The 26093-nt window shown below is 41.3% G+C and overlaps 1 long non-coding RNA gene across 1 annotated transcript; it reads right to left on the bottom strand.

Moving 5' to 3' along the window:
- Positions 1-3355: 3355 nt before the first annotated feature.
- Positions 3356-26084, bottom strand: LOC131999713 (uncharacterized). Its single transcript, XR_009399092.1, has 3 exons — positions 25847-26084; positions 5757-5963; positions 3356-3871 (listed from the first exon to the last, which is right to left on the bottom strand). It is a non-coding gene; the product is annotated as an uncharacterized LOC131999713 (long non-coding RNA).
- Positions 26085-26093: the final 9 nt, after the last annotated feature.

The following is a 26093-nucleotide window of genomic DNA, read 5'->3' on the forward strand; positions in this document are numbered from 1 at the left end:
CACAAATCATATTGCAGCAATTTAATGGAATAGCCATTTTTTCTTTTTAATAGCTTTATTAAGCTATAATCATATACCATAAAATTCACCCATTATATATAATTCACCCATAAAACCATTAAAATGGTTTTTAGTATCAAAACAGAATTGTGCAACTACCACCACAGTCTGATTTAGAACATGTTCACCCCCAAAAGAAACCCACTAGTAGTCACTGCCCATGCCCCCTCCCCCCCACCCCCAGCCCTAGGCAACTACTCATCTACTTTCTGTCTCCATAGATTTGCCCATTCTGGACATTTTATATGTACAGAATCATATAACATGCTCTTTGATGACAAGCTTCTTTCACTGAGCATAACATATTCAGAGTTGATCCATGTTCTATCATGTATCAGTACTTCTTTTCTTTTTTATTGCCAAGTAGCATTCCATTGTTTGGAAGATACTACATTTTATTTATCTGTTCATCAATTGATGGACACAAGTTATTTCTACTTTTTAGCTATTATGAATAATGGTGCTATGAACATTTAGTGCACAAGTTTTTTGTGAATGTATGTTTCTGTTTCTCTTTGGTATATGAAAGTGGAATTGGTTTCCCTTTGGTATATGAAAGTGGAATTGCTGTATCACATGGCAACTACGTTTAACATTTTGAAGACTGCCAAACTGCTTTCCAAAGTGGCTGCATCATTTATCCACCAGCAATGTATGAGGGTTCCAATTTGCCCACATCCTCACTAACATTTGTTATTACCTGTTTTTTTTTTTTTTTTATATAGCCATCCAAGTGGGTGTGAATTGTTATCTCATTGTGGTTTTGATTTGCATTTCCCTTATGGCTAATGATGTTGACCATTTTTTTCACATACTTATTGACTATTTTTATATCTTCTTTGGAGAAATGTCTGTTAGACGAGGTCATCAAGAGGATGTGACCACTGATTAACCTGCAATTTGGACCCAGGCAATTGGAAGCTCCTCATCCCTTCCCATGTCCCTGAAATGTGTGTTCTGCCCACTGTTTCCCACAGTGAGAGCCATTTTAAAGGGTGCAGACTTGAGGAGAGCAATATGGTGTTAAGACCATCTGGCCAATATATATTCAATTTAACTCAGTTAAAGCCTCTATATAAATGTTTAAGATTCTGGTGGGTGTGTGCAGATATCTATCCATCTTGCAACTGCCCAAGACAAGCCTTGTATGTAAGTGCCCTTGCTTATTAAACTATCACCTACCAATCTGGAGTGGTCTGCCTCTTTCTTCAGCCTTTCCTTGTCCTCTGTATCTGGGGCCAGTTACAGATTTCACCTTAGTTTAGGTTGTCTTTTTATTATTGAGTTGTAGTAGTTTATATATATATATATATTCTGGATGTAAGTGCCTTATCACAGATATGATTTATAAATATTTTCTCCCATTCTGTGGGTTTTCTTTCACTGCCTTGATGGCATTGTTTGCAACACAACCGTTTTTAATTTTGATGAAGTCCAGTTTTTATATCTTTCTTTTGGTTTTATATCTAAGAAGTCTTTGCCTAACCCAAGATCATGAAGACTTAGGCTATGTTTTCTTCTAAGGCTTTTTAAAATAAGATTTTATTTATTTATTTGTCAGAGAGAGAGAGACAGACAGAGAGGGAGCACAAGCAGGGGGACAGGCAGGCAGAGAGAGAAGCAGGCTCACTACTGTGTAAAGAACCCAATGCAGGACTTGATCCCAGGACCCTGGGATTATGACCCAAGCTAAAGGCAGCCACTTAATGGACTGAGCCACCTAGGCATCCCCCTTCTAAGACTTTTATAGTTTTAATTCTTACAGTTAGGTCTGGGATTCATTTTGAGTTAATTTTTGTATATGGTATAAGGTAGGAGTATAAATTCACTCTTTTTATTTTATTTATTTGACAGAGAGAGAGAGAGAACACAAGCAGGGGGAGCATCAGAGGGAGAGAAGAATGCTCCCCACAGAGGAGGAGGAGCCCAATGTGGTACTTGATCCCAGGACCCTGGGATCATGACCTGAGCCAAAGGCAGTTGCTTAACCAACTGAGCCACCCAGGAGCCCCACAAAGTCATTCTTTTTCATGTGGATATCTAGTTGTTGCAATACCATTTGTTGAAAAGACTATTCGTTCCCCTACGAATTCTCTTAGCAGGAATAACCATTTTATTTTTCTAATTATGTGTGATGTGTTCTTATGAAAGATTAAACAACATATAAATAATATTAAAAGTCCCTTAAAATGCTACCTTCAAAGATAATGATTGTTAATACTATAAATAAGTGGTCTAAAATAATTGCTCTCTAAGGGACCTTCCAGACCTATGAGTCTATAATATTTTACTAGGTATAAATTATTCCCAGAAATACTATTTAGCACAAATTTCTATTTAGTATGAGTAATTCCCTGAAATACTCAAATGAAAGATCTAGTGGCCCACTGCCATATCTATCATCCTGCTACTAATATATACCAGAAGAACCCACTTGAAGCTATTAACAATTTATTAAAATATATAAATCTTTCCTGGGGTACCTTAGCTATTTTTTGTTTGTTTGTTTGTTTTACTTTGCATGCTGCAGTATGTCAAAGCAAACATGCTCATAAATGACACCTGGGCTCATATCTTCTGGCCTAGGGAGGGCATCACATCTCAGTAGCAGTATAAGGGAGTGGCTAAGAGCAGAGTCAGACTGTCTTGTTTTAAATTCCAATATAGTGCTTATCTAGTTGAGTGATCTTAGACCAGTTACTTAACCTGTCTATGTTAAATGGGAATCATAATGCCAAAATCATAGGGAAATTGTGAGGCTTAAGGAAGTACTTCAGGTAAAGTACTTAGGGCAACGACTGGCACTTAATAAGTGCTCAGTGAAAATGTTATATAGGGGCACCTGGGTGACTCAGTCGGTTAGGCAGCTGCCTACAACTCAGGTCATGATCCTAGAGTGCTGGGATTGAGCCCCATGTCAGGCCCCCTGCTCAGTGGAGAGCCTGCTTCTCCCTCTCCCTCTGCCATGCTGCTCTGCCTACTTGTGCTCTCTATCTCTCTGTCAAATAAATAAATAAAATCTTAAAGAAAAAAAAAGAAAAAGTTACATAGTTTCATTACTATTATTACTACTAGCATATTCTAGTATCATACTAACATATCTAAAATATACTATCATATCTAGTATTATTACTAGCATATTTAGTACTTTCTAAACTCAACTTGGGGTTACTGGATATGGAGGAATGAAATAGAGTTAAGATGCTCTGTATTCTTTCCTGTAATTCACAAAAACCAAATAATTTAATTCAAATAAGAGGAGAAATAGGCAAATATAGAATTATAGTGAGAGATTTTTAATATATCTCCCAGTGATTCACAGAAAGCAAACCAAATCATTAAGGATATAGATTTAGATAAACAAACTAGTGAACGTGGCTTAATTGATACATACAGAACACCACACCCAACAATTATAATTGTCAGTTAAAAAAAACACGCACAGAATATTTAAATAAATTGACCATGTTCTGGAGAACTATTCTTGCATTACAAATAACCCATAAATGTAGAGCTTAAACATAGCAATTTATTATCTCTCAAGGTTCTGTAGATTGGGCTCAGCTGGGTAGTTTTCACTTAGAGTCTCCAGTGTGACTGCAGTCAGAAACAGCTGAGACTAGAGTCATCTGAAGTCTTGACTAGATAGCCAGGATGACTAGTCACATGTGCTGGCACCTGGGTCCTCCTTGGCCTTGCCTTCTCTTCTCAAGATATCTCATCCTCCACAGTCTCTCCACATGGCTCAAGTCTTTCAAGCCTGGCGGCCTCAGGGTAGTCATTTCTTACATGGAAGCCATCATCCAAGAAGCTAGGAGCAAAAGATGTAAGGCTATTTTTTCTTGGTTATCTTGGAATTCTGCTGAGATTCCAGGGGATGGAAACCTAGACGTCCCCCTTCTTAATGAGGAAGCTGCATAGTCACATAGCAAAAGAGCATGAGGCATTGAAGATGTTTGTGGCCATCTTTGGAAAGTATTATCTGTTACGGACCATATACTGGGTCATAAAGCAAGTCTCAACAAATTTCAAAGAACTAATATATTTGAAGTGCGTTCTCTAACCACAGTACAACTAGGCAAGAAATCAATAAAAAATAATAACTAGAAAATCCCCATATCTAAATATTAAAATATATCCTTCTAAAAAACCCATGCATTAAAAAAATCATGATGGAAATTATAAAATATTTTAAACTAAGTGATAATAAAATAAAAAAGTGGTGGGAGGGGTGCCTGGGTGGCTCAGTGGGTTAAAGCCTCTGCCTTCAGCTCAGGTCATGATACCAGGGTCCTGGGATCAAACCCCACATCAGGCTCTCTGCTCAGCAGGAAGTCTGTTTCCCTCAGCCCCCACCTGCCTCTCTGCCTACTTGTCATCTCTGTCTGTCAAATAAATAAATAAAATCTTAAAAAAAAAAAAAGTAGTGGTATACTGCCAAAGCCGTACTTGAGGAAACTGTGTAGTCTTAAATAGATACTGGAGATAAGAATAGAGACTAAACAGGTGCCTGGGTGGCTCAGTAGGTTGAGCCTCTGCCTTCTGCCCAGGTCATGGTCTCAGGGTCCTGGGATTGAGCTCTCTGTTCAGCAGGGAGCCTGCTCCGCCCTCCGTCCCACCTGCTTCTCTGCCTACGTGTGATCTCTCTCTGTCAAATAAATAAATAAAATCTTTTTTTTTTTTTTAAAAAGAATAAAGACTAAAAATCAATGAGCTAATAAGCATCCATCTCAAGAAAGTAGGGGGGAAATTTACCAAAAAAACCTAATAGTGGAAATAATGTAGATAAGAGGAGAAATTAATGAAATAGGAAACAAATTTATAATAGAAAGGGACAACAAATCAAGAGATTGTTTCTTTGAAAAGACTAATATAATGGATGTATCTCTGGTAAGACTAGTCAAGAAAAAGAAGTATTTGTAATGAATATCAGAAATGAAAAGAGGAATACATCTCAGATCCTAAATTGTTTTTTAAAGATTTTATTTATTTATTTGTGTGTATGTGAGAGAGAGAGAGCAAGCATGAGCAAAGGGAGCAGCAGGCAGAGGGAGAAGCAGGCTCCCCACTGAGCAGGGGACACCATGTGGGACTCAATCCCAGGAAGCTGGGATCATGACCTGAGCCAACAGCAGACACTTAACCAACCGAACCACCCAGGCAGCCCTCAGATGCTAAATTATTTTTAATAAAGTTTTTTGACCAGATTCATGCCAATAAGTTTGGAGGTTTAAATGAACTGTCTAAATTCTTAGGAAATATATCTTACTAAAACTGATACAAAAAAAGGAAATCTGAAGAGCCTTATAACTATTAAAAAAAAAACAATGGATTTATAATATAAAAAGCTTCTTACAGCCCCATAGGTTGCTAGCATTGTGATCTTAGCAAGTCATGTAACCTATCTCCCTGAGAAATGAAGATAGTAACATAATGTCATAGGTAATATTGTTTTTTTAAAAAAAGATCTATTTATTTATTTACCTGTGATGGGAGGTGGGCAGGGAGGGGCAGAGGAAGAAGAAGAGAGAATCCCAAGCAGACTCTGCTAAGTGCAGAGCCTGACAGAGGGCTCAATGTCACGACGATCTCCCCTCACCCCCCAGAGGCAAAACCAAAAGTCTGATACCTAACTGACCAAGCTACCCAGGCGCCCCTGTCATAGGTAATATTGTGAAGACTAAATGAGATAATACCTGTAAAAGCACTTTGCACATGGCCTAGCAGTTACCACACGCTCAATATATGCTAGCAATTATTAGTCTCCATTACAGCTTTGGGTGTGTGTCACTGAGTACACAAACGTATGTTCTTTAGGCACCCTTGTATGCATGCTCTGAAAGGTGGAGCACAGTCTGGTCTGTCTTTTCTCAGAAATGAGTGTTTAGAGGCAACAGATGCATCTGAAATTCAAAAATAAAACAGAAAGTAAATCAGTCTTCTTCTTAAATCAGATTCTGATTTCCTTTTGTACACCTATTCCAGTGTACAAATGCCAGTCTTGGAATTTTTCCGTTGCTGCAGATACAACCTTTGTATGTGTAGATTACTACCTACACACCTCCAGGCGAGAATCCCGACTTCAGTGATTGGGAAAGGCTATCCCAACTTGTAATTTACACTATAACCTAGTCACCTGCTATTTCCAATCTGCTTTCATTCCCCCACCGGGGGCTGATTTCCCAGGCTGATGTCTGACTTGGCGTGCTGACTGCTCCTGTGATCTCTAGGGCACGCGGTACTGGCTAGACCAAATATTGCCCACATCTCCTGTGTTAGTTATGTAAAGTTCTTTCCAGCTTATCTCATCTCTTTTCATCCTTTCCCTGTCACTCTGGGACTCTGCTCAAATGAGGTTGTTTAACATATTTAGGGGAGTCCACTTTCCTTGATCAGAGGGATTTTATTTCTCTGGTCCCTGCTTCTGCCACCAGAAGTGTATGACATAAACCCATCTCACTTCCTTTTGGAATTCCCCGCTTCACTCCCTGAGCCCTTCTTCCGGGCATTGTCTTCAACAAGGGTGCCTTCCAGGTCTGGAGTCCTCATGGCTCTCCTGAGATTTGCTCCTCCCCTACCCTGCCGTGCTTTCTTCCACCCTGCTCTTATCTTTGTGGTTGCTCTCATTTCCTTGTCCTAAGGAGTCTCTTCACCACACCTCCTCTGTATTGTGTTTCTTCCTCATTTGTCAGATTTCTAAAAGCTGTTTGTTTCCCTCCTTCCGTTCCCACTTGTCCAAATCCTGTCCTAGCCTCAAGCATCATCTCAAGGATAGGTCTGAATGAAGCCTCCGTTGAGAGTCCCTCTTCTTGCCCCTCTCCTACCTGGCCTCTTTATTCCCCTTATAGCCCCGAGGTTACTCAACCTAAAATTATAATTATTTGTGTAGACCTGTCAAAGGCCCTGTACTAGTTAGGGACTTGAGGGCAAGGGTATTTGTTACTCATTTGTGCACCTCCCAGAGTACCCAGCACGATGCCTGGGGCATGGGAGTTGTTCAGGAACTATTTGTTGAACTGAGTCTGTGTGCCTGAGATCCGGATGACAAAGACAAGTATTCCCCCCAGTTTCTAGGCTGGGACTGACAGTGCCCTGATTGGCTTCACTGTTGATGAGGAAACAGGCTGTATGGACCTAGGGGTGTCAGATAAAACAAAGGCTTCCATAATACATGTTTACCTGTAAACATACTTCTCTCTCTGTAAGAAGTGAGTAAACATACTTCTCAGTATACTTTCTCAGAAGTAAACATACTTCTCTCTCTGTAAGGAGTCATTCATTTATTCAACAATTATTCATTTGTGGATGACTAGGTGTTGCAAAAAGAGATGACTAGGAGTGGGACAAATGCCTTTAAGACCTTTGTAATCCAGTTGGGGAGTCTGAAACATAACAATGGAGTGTAAAGCAAAATGAAATAGAATCCTATAACATAGACCACATTCTGTGAGAGCACTAGCCCTTGACTTCAGGAAGGGAAAGGAGAGGCATATTGGAATAGGTGAGGATGGTTCAGAAGAAGAGCGACTTGGTTTTTCCTAGTGAACTTACGGCATTGGCATGACAACAAGGCCTCTGAACTCCTGGCCCACCCCTCAAATCCCTGCATCTGATGGGAGTGGGAGGTAGAGTGGGAAGGAGGAAGCAAGTCAAGTACCTCTAGACCTGTGCTGTCTAATACATAGCCACCATCTATACCAGATGGAGGTATAGAGCACTTTAAAATGTGGCTAGTCTGGGTGTGCCGGGGTGGTTCAGTTAAAGCATCTGACTCTTGATTTCAGCTCAGGCAGCTTAGGTCATGATCTCAGGGTTGTGGGATCCAGTTCCACGTTGGATTCTCTGCTCAGTGTGGAGTCTGCTTGGGATTCTCTCTCCTCTCTGCCCATACCCCCACCCCTACTTGTGTGCACATGCTCTCTCTCTTAAACAAATAAATAAATAAAATCTTTAAAAAAAAAAAATGCGGTCAGTCTGAACTGAGATGTATGTATGTGTAAAAAAATGCCCCAGATTGTGAAGACAGGACCAAAAAAATTAGTTTTGATATTGCTTGCATGTTTAAAATAATATTCTGGATATACTGGGTTAAATAAAATATATTATTAAAATTAATTTCACCCATGTCTTTTCACTTTTATTGCATGAAAACTGCACAAGTTTAAATTAGATATAGGGGTTGCATTATACTTCCACTGGACACCACTGTTCTAAAGGCTGTTCCTCAGGTTTAGAGAGCCTGGAAAATTTGGAAAACACCTGAAGGAAATGGATTCCGATACTGAATCAGGACCCAGGCTCAGTGGTATTTACCGGCCCTGACCTATATTCAAACTCCCAAGGACTTCCGTCATCATCACTTGAGTCTGGGCTGGGCAGAGTCAGCCCACAGATAGGAAACCTGGTTCTGTCCCATCTGCATTTCCTTATGACTCAGGCCACGAGGATATATGTGACAGGGAGTTGGTTTGTTTTCTGTGTTTCTTTCAAGCAGCTTCCTTGAGGACACAAACAGCTCTTAAATAGCAAAGGTAAGGGACAGATTTGGTAGCATCTGGTTTTTGATCATTAATCAAGTTAGTATAATTTTTTCCTGGGAGGATATATAACAAATTGTTGATGGTTCTTTAAGATGTTAAAAATGATACGTATTACTAAGACAAAACCCTAGGTGTGAGAATAACAAAGCTTCGAAGAAGGAGCTCCAGCCACTGGTAACACAGTTAAGTTGCCCATGTTGGGCATCTAGGTTCCCAACTATCCTTCTCAGCCCTACTGCCCTTACCCTTTGTGAGAGATCACAACCCCCTGACCATTGCTCTGAGACTGTGCCCAGCCACTGATATCTTTATGTTCTCTCAGCTCCAAGCCTCGACTCTTGATTATTTCCTTTGCCAGTAATCTTCTTCTGCCTCCATTATGCCCCACTGTTTCAAGATCCATTTAAAAGTGAGACAGAACTACCACTTGGATTCTTTTTGTTTTAATTAAACTCTTTTGTGTAAAATAAGGATCCATTGACAAACTCAAGTAATAGGACTTCGTTTTAAGATGGCATGTGGCAGGGCGCCTGGGTGGCTCAGTGGGTTAAGCCGCTGCCTTCGGCTCAGGTCATGATCTCAGGATCCTGGGATCGAGTCCCGCATCGGGCTCTCTGCTTGGCAGGGAGTCTGCTTCCTCCTCTCTCTCTCTCTGCCTGCCTCTCTGCCTACTTGTGATCTCTCTCTGTCAAATAAATAAATAAAAATTAAAAAAAAAAAAGATGGCATGTGGCAATAAGGAAGATTGACAAATTGTGAAATCCAAGATTAGGAGCTTTTCTGAATCAAAGATGGCACTAGGCACTAGGCAGAAGTGAATGGGTCTTCACTCTTCTGTTCTGCCATTTTTGTGACTTGGCTGAGACTCTGCTTATTGGGGGAGTTCCCCACTTCTGGCTTTCTTAGCATCCATCCTATCACTTTTATCTTGACCTCCCTACATTTGCATACTCATAGTTTCTGTTTCCTCAACAACTGAGCCCTACTCAAGAATTATGTTAGCCTTAAAAATAAAACTGCCGTTATTTTGCCAGCAAAAATGGGTTTATTTGGGAAGAGCAGAGAACTGCAATTCCAGAAGGAGGCTATAGCAAACCGTAGGCAAATCCAGACAACAAAGAACCCTTTTTTTTACCGGGGGGGGGGGGGGAGGGGGAATTGGGAAGGGCCATTATAAACAAAAAGTCCATTGAAGTAAACTGGGAGCTCAAAGTATAGTGGCTTTTCATTGGTTGAAGTTGTGACAGTCTCACCAGCTAGGATGTTGCCTGGGGAGGAGGAAAACCTTTCTCCCTCCTGCTGGGATAGTGAAGAAATACACACCTGCAAGGCCTGTCCCTACCTGTAGGGTCTGCAATTCACAAGGAGTAGCCAGGTGTGAGAACTCCTTCTGCTGGCCTCTCCACACCTTTTTTTTTTTTTTATTAGTTCATTTTTAAAAAAAATTTTTATTTTTTATAATCTCCACACCTTTCTAAACAAAGGTTTCCTTTCATGAATTTTAACAATTACAACTTGCTTTTGGCCCTACCTCTTCCTTCTCAACATCTTTTTAGCTTTAGTTCTTATCCCTAATTGCCTGATTCCATCTTTACTTTCCATTTCAGGCTCCAGAGAGCAACCTGAGGTTATCTTACTGTTTAGACAGAACTTTCTCCACTGAACTGCATCATTAGTATCTGATCCGCCTGCGAATCTGGCTGACTTTGGGGTATCAGGCACCCACACGTGGTCTGACCAACTGTGGCTGGCTGTTCAAGTTTTCTCCCAGCAAGGGCTGTGAGCATGCCAGTCATAACAATTGAGATGTCCAGGACACTTTCACTTGTATCATTTAGTCCTTTCTAACAATCCTGCAAATAGATATCATTCTATTTTCTATAGATGAAGAAACTGGGGAACAGAGAGGTTACTCAAGGCAAAGCCAGCATGCAACCCTAAATCTGCCATCAGAAATCACCATGCAAAAAACAAATAAATGAATAAAAATAAGGAAAGAAAGAAATGGGTGCCTGGGTGGCTCAGTGGGGTAAAGCCTCTGCCTTTGGCTCCGGTCATGATCTCCGGTCCTGGGATCAAACCCTGCATCGGGCTCTCTGCTCAGTGGGAAGCCTGCTTCCCCTCTCTCTCTGCCTGCTTCTCTGCCTACTTGTGGTCTCTGTCTGTCAAATAAATAAATAAAATCTCTCTAAAAAAAAAAAAAAGATTAAAGCCTGATGAATGAAGTTTAAGATGGGGACAGGATGTGTGGTGGGGCCAACTGAGGATGGGGCCAACCTACTAACACACCTCTCTATGATTAATGAGGAGATGGGAAAAGGTGAGAGTTGGATGAAATAATACATAGAAAGCCTTTAGAATAATGCCCAGCTGTATTCATTTACTATGGTTGCTGTAATAAATTACCACAAACTTGGCAGCTTAAAACAGCATACATTTGTGAGTGACATTACCAGGATGGCGGAGTAGGAAATCCCTCCATCTCTCCTTAAAGATCAACAATTAGATAGTTACCCACAAATAAAAACAGCGCTGGAGAGCTCTGGAGTCCACTTGATAAACTTCAGCAGTGCAGTTAAACAAAAAGTTTGAGAACAACCACACAAAAAGGGAAGGAAGAACAGCATTGTTTTGTTACATCAACCCATGGCCCCTGCCAGCACTGTTTAGCACCAAGAGGGAACTCCCAAGCTAGAAAGGGTTCCCCTTACCAGGAAGGAAAGAGCCGGGTGAGCAATGGGCACTTGATAAGGAGCATGCAGTTGATGGGACAGCCCCCAGTGGCCTGAGCTGACAAGTCACCATGGCTGCCAGACCTGGTGCTACTGGAGGGTGTTCAGCATCACTGGATTTGCCTTACCAGAAATGCTGAAAGAGTTCCTCAAGCTGAAACAAAAAGATGCTAACTAGTAACATCAAACATGTGAAAATAAACAACACAGAAGTGCCTGGGTGGCTCAATCAGCTTAGTGTCTGCCTTCAGCTCAGGTCATGATCTTGGGGTCCTGGGATGGAGCCCCGTATTGCAGGGAGCCTGCTTCTCCCTCTCCTCAGCTCTCGTGCTCTCTTTTGTTCGCTCTGTCACTATCTCTCAAACAAATAAATAAAAACTTCAAAAAGAAAAGAAATAACATACTGGTAAAGACAAGGATACAGTCAGATTGAGAATACTCTAATATTGTAATATAGTGGTGTGTTTACCACTTAACTAATATAAAGCTTGAGGAGCAAAAGTATTAAAAATAGCTATAGCTATAATAACTTATTAATGGATACACAATATAAAAATGTGTAAAATAGGAAACAAAAATGTGGTAGGAGTGTGATAAAAGGGTAGTTTTTTGGGTATACAGTTGAAGATGTTAGTAGTTCAAAATAAATAGACTATAATATCTACAGGATGTTTCAAGTGAGCCTTAGGGTAACCATAGAACAAAAACCTATAGGTGATACATACAAGACAAAAAGAAGGAAACGAAAGTATACCACAATGGAAAATCATCAATTCATGAAGGAAGACAGTAAGAGAGAAAAGAAGGAACAAAGAAACTACAAAACAGCCAGAAAACAATGAAAAAAATGGCAATACTAATTCCTTACTTATCAATAATTACTTCAAATGTAAATGGATTGAATGTTCTAATCAAAAGGCACAGAGTGGCCACATAGATTAAAAAACATGACTCAATTACATCCTGCCTACAAGAGATTCATTTCAGCTTTAGGAACACATACAGACTCAAAATGAAGGGTGAAAAAGGGTTATTTCATGCAAGTAGAAATGAAAAGACAGCAGAGGTAGCTATACTTACATCAGAAAAAACAGACTTTAAGTCAAAAACTGTAACAAGAGACAAAGAACATCATCATATAATCTTAAAAGGGCCAATTCATCAAGAGTATATAACAGTTGTGAATATATATGCACCTAACATTGGAACACCTAAATATATTAAACAAATGCTCAGATCTGAAGGGAGTAATAGACGACAATATAATAATAATAGCAGACTTCAATATCCCACTTTCAACAATGGATAGATGATCCAGACAGAAAATCAGTAAGGAAACATTAGACTTGGCTATTCTTTAGACCAAGTGGACCTAACAGACATACAGAGAACAATCCATCCAATGGCAGCAGAATACATATTCACCTCAAGCACACCTGGAACATTCTCCAGGATAGATCATGATGACTCTCAGCAAACTCATAAATATTGAAAGTGTGCCAAGTATCTTTTTTTTTTTTTTAAAGATTTTATTTATTTGACAGAGAGAGAGATCACAAGCAGGCAGAGAGGCAGGCGGTGGTCGGTGTGGGGGGCAGAGAGATTGATGCAGGACTTGATCCCAGGACCCTGAGATCATGACCTGAGCCGAAGGCAGAAGCTGAGTGGGTTAACACTGAGCCCCCCAGGCGCCCCCCAGGTATCTTTTCTTATCACAATAGTATGAAATCAGAAATTACTAACAGGAGGAAAACTGGAAAGTTCACTAATTCATGTGGTAGCATGACCAGTGGGTCAAAGATGAGGTCAAAGGGGAAGTAAAAAAATATATTGAAAGAAATTAAAATGGAAACATAATGCATCAAAACTTACAGGATGGGGGACCTGGGTGGCTCAGTGGGTTAAGCCTCTGCCTTCAGCTCGGGTCATGATCTCGGGGTCCTGGGATCGAGCCCCACATTGGGCTCCTCTGTTCAGAGGGGAACCTGCTTCTCCCTCTCTCTCTACCTGCTGCTCTTCCTGCTTCTGATATGTTAAATAAATAAACAAAATCTTAAAAACAAACAAACAAACAAACAAAAAACTTACAGGATGTAACAAAAGCAATTCTAAGAGGAAAGTCTATAGCCATAAATGCCTACATTAAGAAAAAGAAAAGATCTCAAATAAATAGCCTAACTTCATGTGTCAAGGAACTAGAAAAAGAACAAATTAAACCCAAAGTTATCAGAAGGAAGGAGATAACAAAAATCAGAGCAGAAATAAATGAAATAGAGAATAGAAAAACAGTAGAAAAGATGAGCTGGTTTTTTGAAAAGATAAATAAAACCAGCAAATCGTTGAGTAGATTAACCAAGAAAAAGAGAGAAGACTCAAATAAATAAAATTATAAATGAAAAAGGAGATATTATAGCTGATACCACAGAAATACAAAGAATAATAAGGGTCAGCTATTAAGAGTTATGTACTAACTAATTGGACAACCTGGTAGAAATGGATAAATTCTTAGAAATATACAACTTACTAAGTCTGAATCATGAAGAACAGAAAATTGGAGTAGACCAATAACAAGTAAGAAAACTGACTCAGTAATCAAAAACCTTCCCACAAAGAAAAGCCTTTTGGAATGGATAGTTTCACTGGTGAATTCTACACAACATTTAAAGAATTGATGCCAAAAATTTTTAGAGGAAACACTCCCAAACCCATTTTATGAGACCTGTATTATGCCGATTCTAAAGCTGGATAAGAACACTACACAAAATGAGAATGTACTTCTGTCAATGAACGCTGAGGAATATATGGAATGTACACCTGAAACTAACATAACACTGTATGTTAACTACACTGGAATTAAAATTTTAAATAAAAAAAGGTTTAAAAATCCTAAAAAAAAAAAAAAAAAAAAAAGAACACTACATGAAATGAAAACTATAGGCCAATATCCCCGGTGAATATATAGACACAAAATTTCTCAACAAAATACTAACAAACTGAATTGAAGAGCACATTAAAAGGATCATATACCATGATCAAGTGGAATTTATCCCTGGATACAAGAATGGTTCAATGCACGTAAATCAATAAATAAGACACACCGCATTAACAGAACGAAAGACAATAATCATACGATTGAGTCAATAGGTGCAGAAAAAGAAATTGGCAAAATTTAACATCTTTTCATGACAAAACAATAAATTGGAAATAGAAGGAACATAAGTTACTCAGCCATGAGAAAGAAGAAAATTCTGCCATTTGTGACATCATTCATGTCAGAATGCTTAAGGGCATTCTGCTGAGTGAAATAAGAGAAAGAAAGACAAATATTGTAGGACCTCACTTATATGTGGAATCTAAAAAACTGAACTCACAGAAACAGAGTAGGGTGCCTGGGTGGCTCGGTGGGTTAGGCCGCTGCCTTTGGCTCAGGTCATGATCTCAGGGTCCTGGGATCGAGTCCCACATCGGGCTCTCTGCTCAGCAGGGAGTCTGCTTCCTCCTCTCTCTCTCTCTGCCTGCCTCTCTGCCTACTTGTGATCTCTCTCTGTCAAATAAATAAATAAAATCTTAAAAAAAAAATTAAAATAAAAAACTGAACTCACAGAAGCAGAGTAGAATGGGGGTTGCCAGAGGCTGCGCGGTGGGAGTGATGGGGGGATAGTGGTCAAAGGGTACAACTTTCAGTTATAAAATGAATATGTTCTGGGGATCTAATTAACGTACAGCATGGTGACTACAATTAACAATACTATTTGTGTACTTGAAAGTTGCTAAGAGAATAGAGCTTTACTATTCTCCCCACAACAATGACAAACTGGTAATTATGTGAGCTGAAGGATGGAACTAACCCTATTGCAGTAAATATCTCCCAATATATCTGTGTATCATATCATCACATTGTACACTTTAAACTTACACAATGTTATGTCAATTATATCTCCACAAAAGTAAAAAACAAAAACAAAAACAACAAAAAACATTACCACACATTTATTATCTTATAGTTCTGGAGGTCAGAAGTCCGAAATCTGTTTCAGTGGGCCAAAATCAAGGAATCTGCAAGGCCACACACCCTCTCAAGGCACAGTAAAAAAATCCTGTTTCCTTGTCTTTTCCAGCATCGAGATCTGGGTTTTTTGGTGGCACCTTCGTACATCTCGAAAGCCAGCAGTGTAGTGTCTTGCTTTAGGCATCACATTGCCTTCTTCTGTACTAACATATTCCTTTGATCCCCTCTTATAAGGACACTTTTGGTTACATTTAGGATCCACCAAGTCCATCTAGGATAATTTCCCCATCTCAAGATCCTTAACTTAATTACACCTGTGAAGTCCCTCTTGCCACATAAGGTAACACACATACATACAGGTTCCAGGAATTAATACCTGGATATCTTTGGGGGCCATTATTTAGCCTGCCACACTGGCATAAAGAAAATGATTAAGAAACATTAGCTATTATTATTACTGGGCTAAGTACATCATCTGTACCACCTAATTTAATCCTCATTACAACCCTGTGAGGTGGAGACTATATCCCTATCTTACAGAAAAGAGGTATGAAAGCTTTAATAGTTGCCTAAAATCAGATGGCAAGTAGAATTCCAACTCAAGAGACGAAAGCCCAGAGCCCATGCCCTTGGCCACGATCACAGTCTGGCTTGGGGGAGCACACCTAATATTCTCCCCTTACAGTAATGGTGAAGGGCCATCCAACTTTTCTATTTCAGTCATTTGAATGGATACGTCTTTTCTTTTCTTTTTTATATTTTATTTTATTTGACTGAGAGAGAGAGGGAGAAAGCAGGCACAAGCAGGAGGAGGGGAAGAGGGAGAGGGAGAAGCAGACTCGCGCTGAGCAAGGAGCCCAATGTGGGGTTCAATCCCAGGATCATGACCTGAGCTGCAGGCAGACATTTAACCAACTGAGCCACCCAGGTGCCCCTGGATGCATGTTTTCTTGGAGAAGGGACGTCCTTCCCCACTGACTAGACTCTCTTTCAGAATAGGGAGTCTGTCATGCACTTTCCCTTGTGCCTGGTGCTCTGTACATACTGAAAATGAAATCAATGTTGTTGATTTAACTGTCAAAGCTAGAGACCATAAAGACAATTAAATGCAAACAATACTGATCAAACAGAACAAAACCCACAACCTTATTTTGCCAACCCTTAGAGGCTGACATAGTGAGAAGGGTGAACTGAAACGGAGAAGTTTAGTTTTACCTTCTAAAGGTCAGCAAGTCTATTGGTCTGGGACATGCAGAGATTAGAACTACTTTTTGGGAAAACATCTCATTTTGTTCCATAAAGAATAAATACGGTTTTGTTAATGCAGTATGTTCTAGTCATCCTGGCACGTTGGGACTGTGGTTAAACTCAGCATACTCTGGGATGGGTAGGAAATGGGCACCATTCAACAGGAGAAAGTCAAATCAGCAAATAAACTATGAAAAAAGAGGTATCTACAAGGTTAAAGTGTTAAGCATTCTGGGTGATGGTGGAGAAAAGCAGTATGAAGGAAAAGTGATAAAAGTATGTGATGAAGGTGGGGGACCTGATGGCTCCATCAGTTGAGGATTGAGTATTTGACTCTCAGTGTGGTGATACTGAATCCCAGCCTCTCCCCGACCTTCAGGCTCTGAGGCCAGCGCTGAGTCTACTTTTCCCTCTCCCTCACCCCCTGCTCCCCCATAAATAAATAAATAAAATATTTTTTAAAAAGGTTCACGATGAAGGCACGTATTTCTGAAAGATAATAAAACATGATGAAAGAGAAGAAGAAAAGAAAGGCTTAGAATTAGGCAAGGAGAAGGGGAGGCAGTTTAAGACTGTCTCTAAAATATGAGAGAAAGGGGGCATGTGGGTGGCTCAGTGGGTTAAAGCCTCTGCTTTTGGCTCAAGTCATGATCCCAGGGTCCTGGGCCAGCCCCACATTGGGCTCTCTGCTCAGCTGGGAGGCTACTTCCCTTACTCTCTCTCTGCCTGCCTCTCTGCCTACTTGTGATCTCTGTCTGTCAAATAAATAAAAAATTAAAAAAAAGAAAGAAAATAACAGAGAGAGGAAAAGAAGGAGCAATAGTGAAATATTAGGAAGATATGAAATGTGAGCCAGAAGACCTCAGGAAGGTGGAATAAAACAAAATCATCCCCCCTCCCAGAAAAATGAAAGCAAAACTGGAAGTATCACAAAAGAGTAGGCATTGCTAAAAACAGTGAAAGACACAGAGGACAGAATTGAGAAAAGTAAACAAAATGAAATGGAAAGGGACAAATTTAAAAGGAATAAAGAGAAAGTGACAGATATGGAAGATAGGCAAAAGAGATCCAATATTTGCATAATGGATTTCCTGATGAAAATAGCCAAAATAATGGAATAGAAAATAATTTCAATATGTAATTTGAAAGAATTTTCCAAAAATAAAATAATAATGTGGGGAAAAAATATGTGCTAGCAGAAGGGGTTTTTGGTTTCCAGAACCATCCTGGAGAGACGGTTCTCTGACCTAAGGCTGTGAGGAGCCAGTCCCCACTAACAGCTGTGGAGGCATCCGGCCATGGAAGCAGGGTGGCATCAGCAATTGTGAACATCCAGCACACCCCCTCTCCCATCCCGTGGTTTCATGCTCACTGTGCAATCTTCCTAGTGACATTTTGATTTCCACCCAGATTTGCTCACAGGAAAGGGAGATGAACCAATTGCATATCCGCTCAATCCCCTTAGTGCTGTATGAGTGGAAATCTAAAACTCCCTAGACCTTGGTCACCTTAATTCCCTGAGTTAGGGCCTTGGAGATGCTAGTAAGGATACTCTGTTACTTACTGTAGTTTCTATTTTTTTTATTAACATGACACCCCATGTTAATATCATTTCCCTGTAAAGATGCCTTTCTCATTCTACTCAGACTCTACACCTATGTTGCCCTCCCCCCACTCCTATTTTACACCTTACCTCCATTGTGGAGATTGGATACCCTCTTCAGTTTAATGGCAAACTTCTCTATCACAACTTTCATTTGCTCCCCAGCAATATTTTTCTGGTGAATGTTCTTTATTTCTTTTCCTCTACCTTTTTTCCTGTTTTGTTTCCTTTATCGTGTTTGTACAGTTCCTATTCTGGAACTTCACTGATAACTAATGAATAACATGAATTACTCCTGGGCCAGTTATTTGTAGACATGACATGAAGAGAAGAGGACAAAGCAGAGTTCTAGGCTAACAGGAATTTCCTTTATAACCCAGGTTGTTTATAAGAGCTCTTTTAGGGACCACTGGGTGGTTCGGTTGGTTAAGTGTCTCAGCTCTTGATTTCAGCTCAGGTCATGATCTCAGTGAGATCAAGCTCCCTGCAGGGGTCCGCGCTGATTCTCTCTCCCTCCCCGTGCCCCACCCTTTCTCTCCCTCTCTATCTCTTAAAAACAATAAAAATAAAAATAAAAAAGAGTTCTTTTTAGCTCCTACTTCTCCCAGCCTTGGCATAGACAGGCTGTTTGCAACACAGTCTTCCAGCTGCTCCCTATTGCCTCCTCCAAGTAAGACTTGTTCATGGCATTCCCTTTCCAATCCCATCTTCTCTGATTCTTTTTTTTTTTTTAAAGATTTTATTTATTTATTTGACAGAGAGAAATCACAAGTAGATGGAGAGGCAGGCAGAGAGAGAGAGAGAGGGAAGCAGGCTCCCTGCTGAGCAGAGAGCCCGATGCGGGACTCGATCCCAGGACCCTAAGATCATGACCTGAGCCGAAGGCAGCGGCTTAACCCACTGAGCCACCCAGGCGCCCCGTATCTTCTCTGATTCTTAGAATCATACCAGTTCTGGGACGTTCTATGCTCCCTGTCCTTGCTACAAAAATGGATTTTTTGTACCTCAGAGGGAACTCCTGACCTTGGAGAAGTGTGATTTTCCAACTTTTCCCCTAGACCTTCAGGTATTCCTGCCACATTTCTTCTTGTACTCCTGTATTTCAGTAATGTGAAACACTGGAAAACCTATGTACATCCCTGGATTGGGTTCCTTTGTTCACCATGGCCCAACCACATGGCTAACTAAAGATTTATTTTACTTACTTTTTATAAAGAGAGAGAGAGTGCAAAAGCACGTGGGTGAGCAGGGGGAAAGGCAGACGGAGAGGGAGAGGATCTCAAGCAGTTCCCAGCTGTGAGCAGAGCCCCACCAGGTGCAATCACACTACCCTGGAGATCAGGCCCTGAGCCAAAACCAAGAGTTGGCTGCTCAGTAGCTGGGCTGCTAGGCTCCGCAACACACTGCTAACAATTTTTTTTTTTTTAGATTTTATTTATTTATTTGACAGACAGAGATCACAAGTAGGCAGAGAGAGAAAGAGGAGGAAGCAGGCTCTCTGCTGAGAGAGAGCCCAATGTGGGGCTCCATCCCAGGACATTGGGATCATGACCCAAGCGGAAGGCAGAGGCTTTAACCCACCGAGCCACCAGTGTGGTGGCGCTCCACCACACTGCTAACTTTTAACGCTGGTCTCTTTTGCCTCTAGGACTCCATGCTTGTGTTGCTGGAATACACACTCTCTCTTCTTCACCTCCCTGGTGTGACTGCTTAAGCCTTTCGATTACAGCTTTTGTATCACTTCCTGGGGGCAATCTTCCCTTGCTTTCAAGCCGGACTGGGTTTTCCTGTTACACACTTTCATGGTATCCTTTCCTTTTTCTTCATAGCCCTTACCTTAATTATGGTAGAGTTAGACTTCTGTAGTCCTCTATTTAATGGCTTCTGCTTCTTGAATGGGATTGTTTCTGTCTCGCTCATTGTACCTCCAACATTTTATACCTGGCATGTCGTGGATTACCTACTATGTATTTGCTAAATGGATACATGAATGATTCCAAATGAATATGGCTCCTGTTTCTATCTTCATACCAAAATTCTTTGCCATGATTACCCAGGACCTCCTTTTGGCTAAGTTCACTAGACACTTTTTGTTTCTATCTTGATCTCTCGTCAGTATTCAACAGTTGGCTGCGTCCTTCTTAAAACACTGGCTTTTGCCAATATGATCTCCCTCATTCTCAGGATTCTTTGTTGGTTCCTCTTTCCTTTTCCTGGTCCCTCAATGTTGGATGCTGGAAGTTCAGACCTGAAGTGGGTCTTTTTTCGTTCTATAGGTTGCAGGATTTCTTTTCCTTTATTGTCCACAGTTCTTGGTCATGCCACTTCAAAGAATAAAGAGGTAGACATGAAGAAGAATGATAGGCAAAGCAAAGTTTACTGAGTGATGGTGAAGCAAAGTTTATTGGGCATTAGTACAAAGCTCCCGAAAAGGGAGGGGACCTGAGAGAGTTGCCAATTTGGCGTTTAAATCTAGGTGTTTTTAGGGACTTTTGGGTGTGTGCTGCTTTTAATCTGATTAACCCTCCACGCGTCTGTCACCCCATCAGGTTTTTGTTCAGGTGCTCATCTACCTATCAGGTAGTTGTTCACGTGCGAAAGGATAGAGGGCTCCTTCCAGGGTGGTGTTTCATACCCCAGGGGCCAAGAGGGCAGTGGCTGCCACTATCCTAAGGCATGCCAGGCAGCTACCGATCACCAGATCAAGCTCTTTGTTTAAATATCCTACTGGCTGTCAAGCTGGCCCATAGGCCTGTGGTAGGACGCCCAGTGTCAAGCTGGCCCATAGGCCTGTGGTAGGACGCCCAGGGTCATTCCCTTAAGTCCCTTCCTTTCCTCCCAGTAGCAGAATTAAAGGTGGGGCACTGAATACAGTCTAGATTAACAGCATGGGGGCTTTTTCCTTTTAAGGGTAGTTTTCCTCTTAGGACAGGGGCTCTTTTTTTTTTTTTTTTTTAAAGATTTTATTTATTTATTTGACAGAGAGAAATCACAAGTAGGCAGAGAGGCAGACAGAGAGAGAGAGAGAGAAGAGGAAGCAGGCTCCCTGCCGAGCAGAGAGCCCGATGCGGGACTCGATCCCAGGACCGTGAGATCATGACCTGAGCCGAAGGCAGCGGCCCAACCCACTGAGCCACCCAGGCGCCCAGGACGGGGGCTCTTGTACCTGCCTACCATTTATTACTATATACTCTCCCTACCTTACCTCCCCCTTTCTTATTGCTTTAAATACAGTTTATATACCAATGATATCCAAATTTAGTCTAGATTTTCCAAACCAAGACTTTCTCAGACCCTCATATCCCTGGTTTATTTCTCTTGGATGTCTCACAGCCATCTCAAATGTGCCCTATCCAAAGTTACCAGCCTGATTTTTCCCAAAATCTGTCCCTCCTCCCTCAGTACTGCCCATTATCAGATAATAGGACTCATCTATCCAGTAATCATGTCAGAAATCTGAGAGCCAACTTTCCAACTACCTTCTCCTCAACCCCTATAAACCAAAATAAATCACAGGTCTACCCGCTTCACTCCATCTCCACCTCCAGCATTTATCCAAATCACCATCCTCAGCTAGCACGTGACAGTAACCTTTAACAGGTTCCCTTGCTTCCACTTGTTTGCGCCAGCACTGCCGCCACTACCAGCAAGCACCTCTCTCCTCTGGATAGTTCTAGACTAAAACACCAGCTATCCTTATTCTTTTCCTAAAGTTTTTTTGTTTTTTTTTTTTAAACAGAGAGAGATTCCTTCTTTCCTTCCTCTCTTTCTTTCTTTCTTTCAATTTTTTATTTGAGAGAGAACATAAGCAGGGGGAGCAGCAGGCAAAGGGAGAGAGAGAGAAGCAGACTCCCCACTGGGGCAGGGTGGGCTCAACCCCAGAACCCCGAGATCATGGCCTGAGCCCAAGGCAGACATTTAACCAACTGAGCCACCTAGGCAGCCGGAATCTGAAACAGACTGCACTGAGCGTGAGGCCCAATGCTGGGCTCATTGTCACCATCCTGAGATCACAACCTGAGCCAAAACCAAGAGTGGGGTGCTTAACCAACTGAGCCACACAGGCTCCCTATTCTTTTCCTAACCTTCCTTGAACTTTGTTAATGGAGGTATGTTATTAGTTCCTTAGGGAGGCCCATTAATCTCATTCATAGCATATGGAATATATTAATTTAATTTTCATTGGTAAGCTTATTTCCAAGGTTTGCAAGATACACCATAGTTTCTTTTTTTTTTTTTTTGCTTTCTGTTTTCTCTCTTTTGTTTTGTTTTTCCTTTTTTGTTGTAAATAACCAGGCTGGAGTAACATGAACAGTTGATGACCAAATGGCGAAATCAGGATTTTACAACTCTACTGACCTTTAGAAAACTAAGGCCCCATGGCACACTTTACTTGTTAGTACACAGTGTTATCTACACCTTAAGTAACCCGGTGTTTATGATAGGATACTGCCTGGACTAAAGTCTCCCTTTCTCTTAATATGTGACCCCAGAAGATATGCACCTGTGATTTAATTTTTAAATTCCAATAGGAAATGTATCACCAACTTGTAGTTGTATTCAGTGGAGAGTGCCTCAAAGTGCTGTGCTATATGGGAAAGTTAGGCAGAGACCCAGAGAAACTGGGCTGAGCAGGGCACCCACAAAGGCAAAGTCAGCATTTTATCCTCTATTCAGTAAAATGCCTAAAAAAAATCTGTTCCTCACCATAATGAATGCTGGCCTCTGTTAGAAATTCTGTAGAAATGCCACATCAAATTGTTTAAATACTCTAATAACAAGTAGGCAGAGAGGCAGGCAGAGAGAGAACCCAGTGTGGGGCTCGATCTCAACCCTGAGATCAAGATTAGGGGTGCCTGGGTGGCTCAGTGGGTTAAAGCCTCTGCCTTTGGCTCAGATCATGATCTCAGGGTTGAGATCGAGCCCCACACTGGGCTCTCTGCTTGGCAGGGAGCTTGCTTCCCTCACTCTCTCTCTCTCTCTGCCTGCCTCTCTGCCTACTTGTGCTCTTTCTCTCTCTCTGTCAAATAAATAAATAAAATCTTAAAAAAAAAAAAAATGAGGCCTTGGGGAACCTGGGTAGCTCAGTGGGTTGAGTCTCTGCCTTTGGCTCAGGTCATGTTCTCTGGGTCCTGGGATTAAGCCCCGCATCAGGCTCTCTGCTCGGCAGGGAGCCTGCTTCCCCTCTCTCTCTGCCTGCTTGTGATTTCTCTCTCTCTGTCAAATAAATAAAATAAAATCTTTTAAAAAAATAAATAAAAATAAAAACAAGGCCTTGGCAAGGGTTCCAGAGAAAAAGAAAATTGGTGAGGATGTAGAGTAAAAAGAACCTTCATGCACAGTTGGTGGGAATACAAGCTGGTGAAGCCACTGAGGTAAACAGGATGGAGGTTCTGCAAAAAATTAAAAAGAGAATTATCATATGATCTATGAATTCCACCACTGGGTATTTATCCAAAGGAAAAAAAAAACCCACTAATTTGAAAAGATATATGCATCCCTATGTTTACTGCAGCATTATTTACAATAACCGTGATATGGAGCCAGCTCAAGTGTCCATCCATACATGAATGAAGAAGTGGTATATATTTATAATGGAATATTACTCAGCCATGAAAAAGTGTGCGTGTGTGTGTGTGTGTGTGTGTGTGTGTGTATTTTTTTTTTCCATTTACAACAACATGGATGGACCTAGAAGGTGTAATGCTAAGTGGAAGAAGTCAGATAAAGACAAATACCATGATATTACTCATATGTGGAATTCAAGAAAGAAAACAATGAAAAAAGATACAATAACAACAAAACACTCTTTTTAAAAAAAAAGATTTTATTATTTATTTATTTGACAGAGACAGAGATCACAAGTAGGCAGAGAGGCAGGCAGAGAGAGAGGAAGAAACAGGCTCCCTGCTGAGTGGGGCTCTATCCCAGAACCCTAGGATCATGACCTGAGCCAAAGGCAGAGGCTTTAACCCACTGAGCCACCCAAGGGCTCCAACAAAACACTCTTGAAGTCAGACACTTTACTGACTAAGCCACCCAGTCGCCCCAAAAAATCTAAAATCTTTTAGAAACTGACCATATGAACTGTTGGTGAGGATTTGGAAAAACTGGAACTCTCCACTCCAGCCACACAGTTGCTGGGAATGTAAAATGGTACAGTCACTTTGGAAAACAGTTTAAAAGTTCCTCCAATGGCTCAATGCAGAGTAACAATGACCCAACAACCCAGAAAAAAGGAAAGCCTATGTGCATATCAAAGCTTGCTCATGAATGTTCATAGCAACCATATTCGTAATAGTAAAAAACTACAAAAAACCCAAGTCTCCATCAACACATATATGAAAAACACATTATGGTACATCCACACCCAGAAACAATACTCAGCACTAAAAAAGAATGAACATATTGATATACCGATAAAAAGGAATGAACATATTGCTATATGCAACAACTTGGATGAATCTCAAAACAACTGTGGTAAGTGAAAAGAAGCCAGACTAAAATAAATACCTACGTTTTATACCATTTATATAAAATTCTAGAAAATGCAAACTAATCTGTAGAGAGAGAGAGAAGCAATGGTTGCTTTGGATAGGGAGATGATTCTTGAGGGGGACAGACATGCTCATTGTCTTAAATATGATGATAGCTTCATGATGTACACACATATCAAAACTTATCATAGTGTGTACTTTAAATATTGGCTGTCCACTATATGCCAATTATACTTCAATAAAGCTGTTTAAAAATTGAAAGTAAGGGACGCCTGGGTGGCTCAGTTGGTTGAGCGGCTGCCTTCAGCTCAGGTCATGATCCCAGCGTTCCTGGGATCGAGTCCCACATCGGGCTCCTTGTTCAGCAGGGAGCCTGCTTCTCTCTGTCTCTTCCTGCCATTCTGTCTGCATGTGCTCGCTCTCTCTCTGACAAATAAATAAATAAAATCTTAAAAAAAAATTGAAAGTAAAAGGAAAGTAAGACATTTATTAGATTAAGGAAAAAGAAGGAAAGAAAAAAAAAAGAAAGAAATGAGGCCTTGCCCTCAGTGGCCTTCCAGAGCATTTGCGGAAAGTATGGCTACAGGTGAAAGTTACAGATGTGACCCACTTGCGGGTCATATACTGAGTGCCACAGGGAGATATCTTCAAGGGCTGGGCACTGGGGCAAGTCTCCTGGAGGAGATAAAATGATCCAGCGGTATGTCTGGGCCTGGGGAGAGGCTGTAGGGAATGAAAACCTGAGCACTGTTCTCAAAGGAGGGAAAAGCGTTTATGGACTTGGGCCTGTCCTGAGCTCTCCCCTTGGAGTACAACTTCACTCCTGAGGAAAGAGAGGCTTGAAGGAAGAATGTAGGCAGAAATCCCACTTTCATTATAAGAAGCACAGCCAGCTGCTCTGAAAGGGTCTGCAGATTCTATTTCATAGCTTTTTTACTCTGATGCATCAATCCCATGGGATGGTAGTACTCCAATTCACTGACTCTTACTAGTACCAGGCGCTTGGCGGGATGCTGGGGACGCTGGGAGAACGTGCGGGTTGTTTCTCTGTGTATAGACCGAACCCTACCTGCAGCCTCAGCATTCCAATGCTACTACAGATACAGACACCCCCCGCCCCACCCCCGGTTTCACCCATAGGTAAGACCTAGGCTTACCCTATCAGAATCTCAGTGCTGGTCCCGAGACTCTGCTCACCCCCTCCTTCTGCAGCTGAAGTCTGAGGACATTGGTCTGGTGGCTGCGGCCTCTGCAGGTTACTTGCAATGCAGCCATGTTCCCTTGAATTGGAGGCGGACAGAAACACCAGCGTCACAGATGGCTGCGGCGTCCAGGGTTCCCGCCTGCTCCCCAGGACCCTCCGCAGTCCTCTCCCAACCTTCCCCCTGCCCCCTCCCGAACCCC

This window comes from Mustela nigripes, chromosome 13 (assembly GCF_022355385.1).
Source record: "Mustela nigripes isolate SB6536 chromosome 13, MUSNIG.SB6536, whole genome shotgun sequence".
Classification (NCBI taxonomy): Eukaryota; Metazoa; Chordata; class Mammalia; order Carnivora; family Mustelidae; genus Mustela; species Mustela nigripes.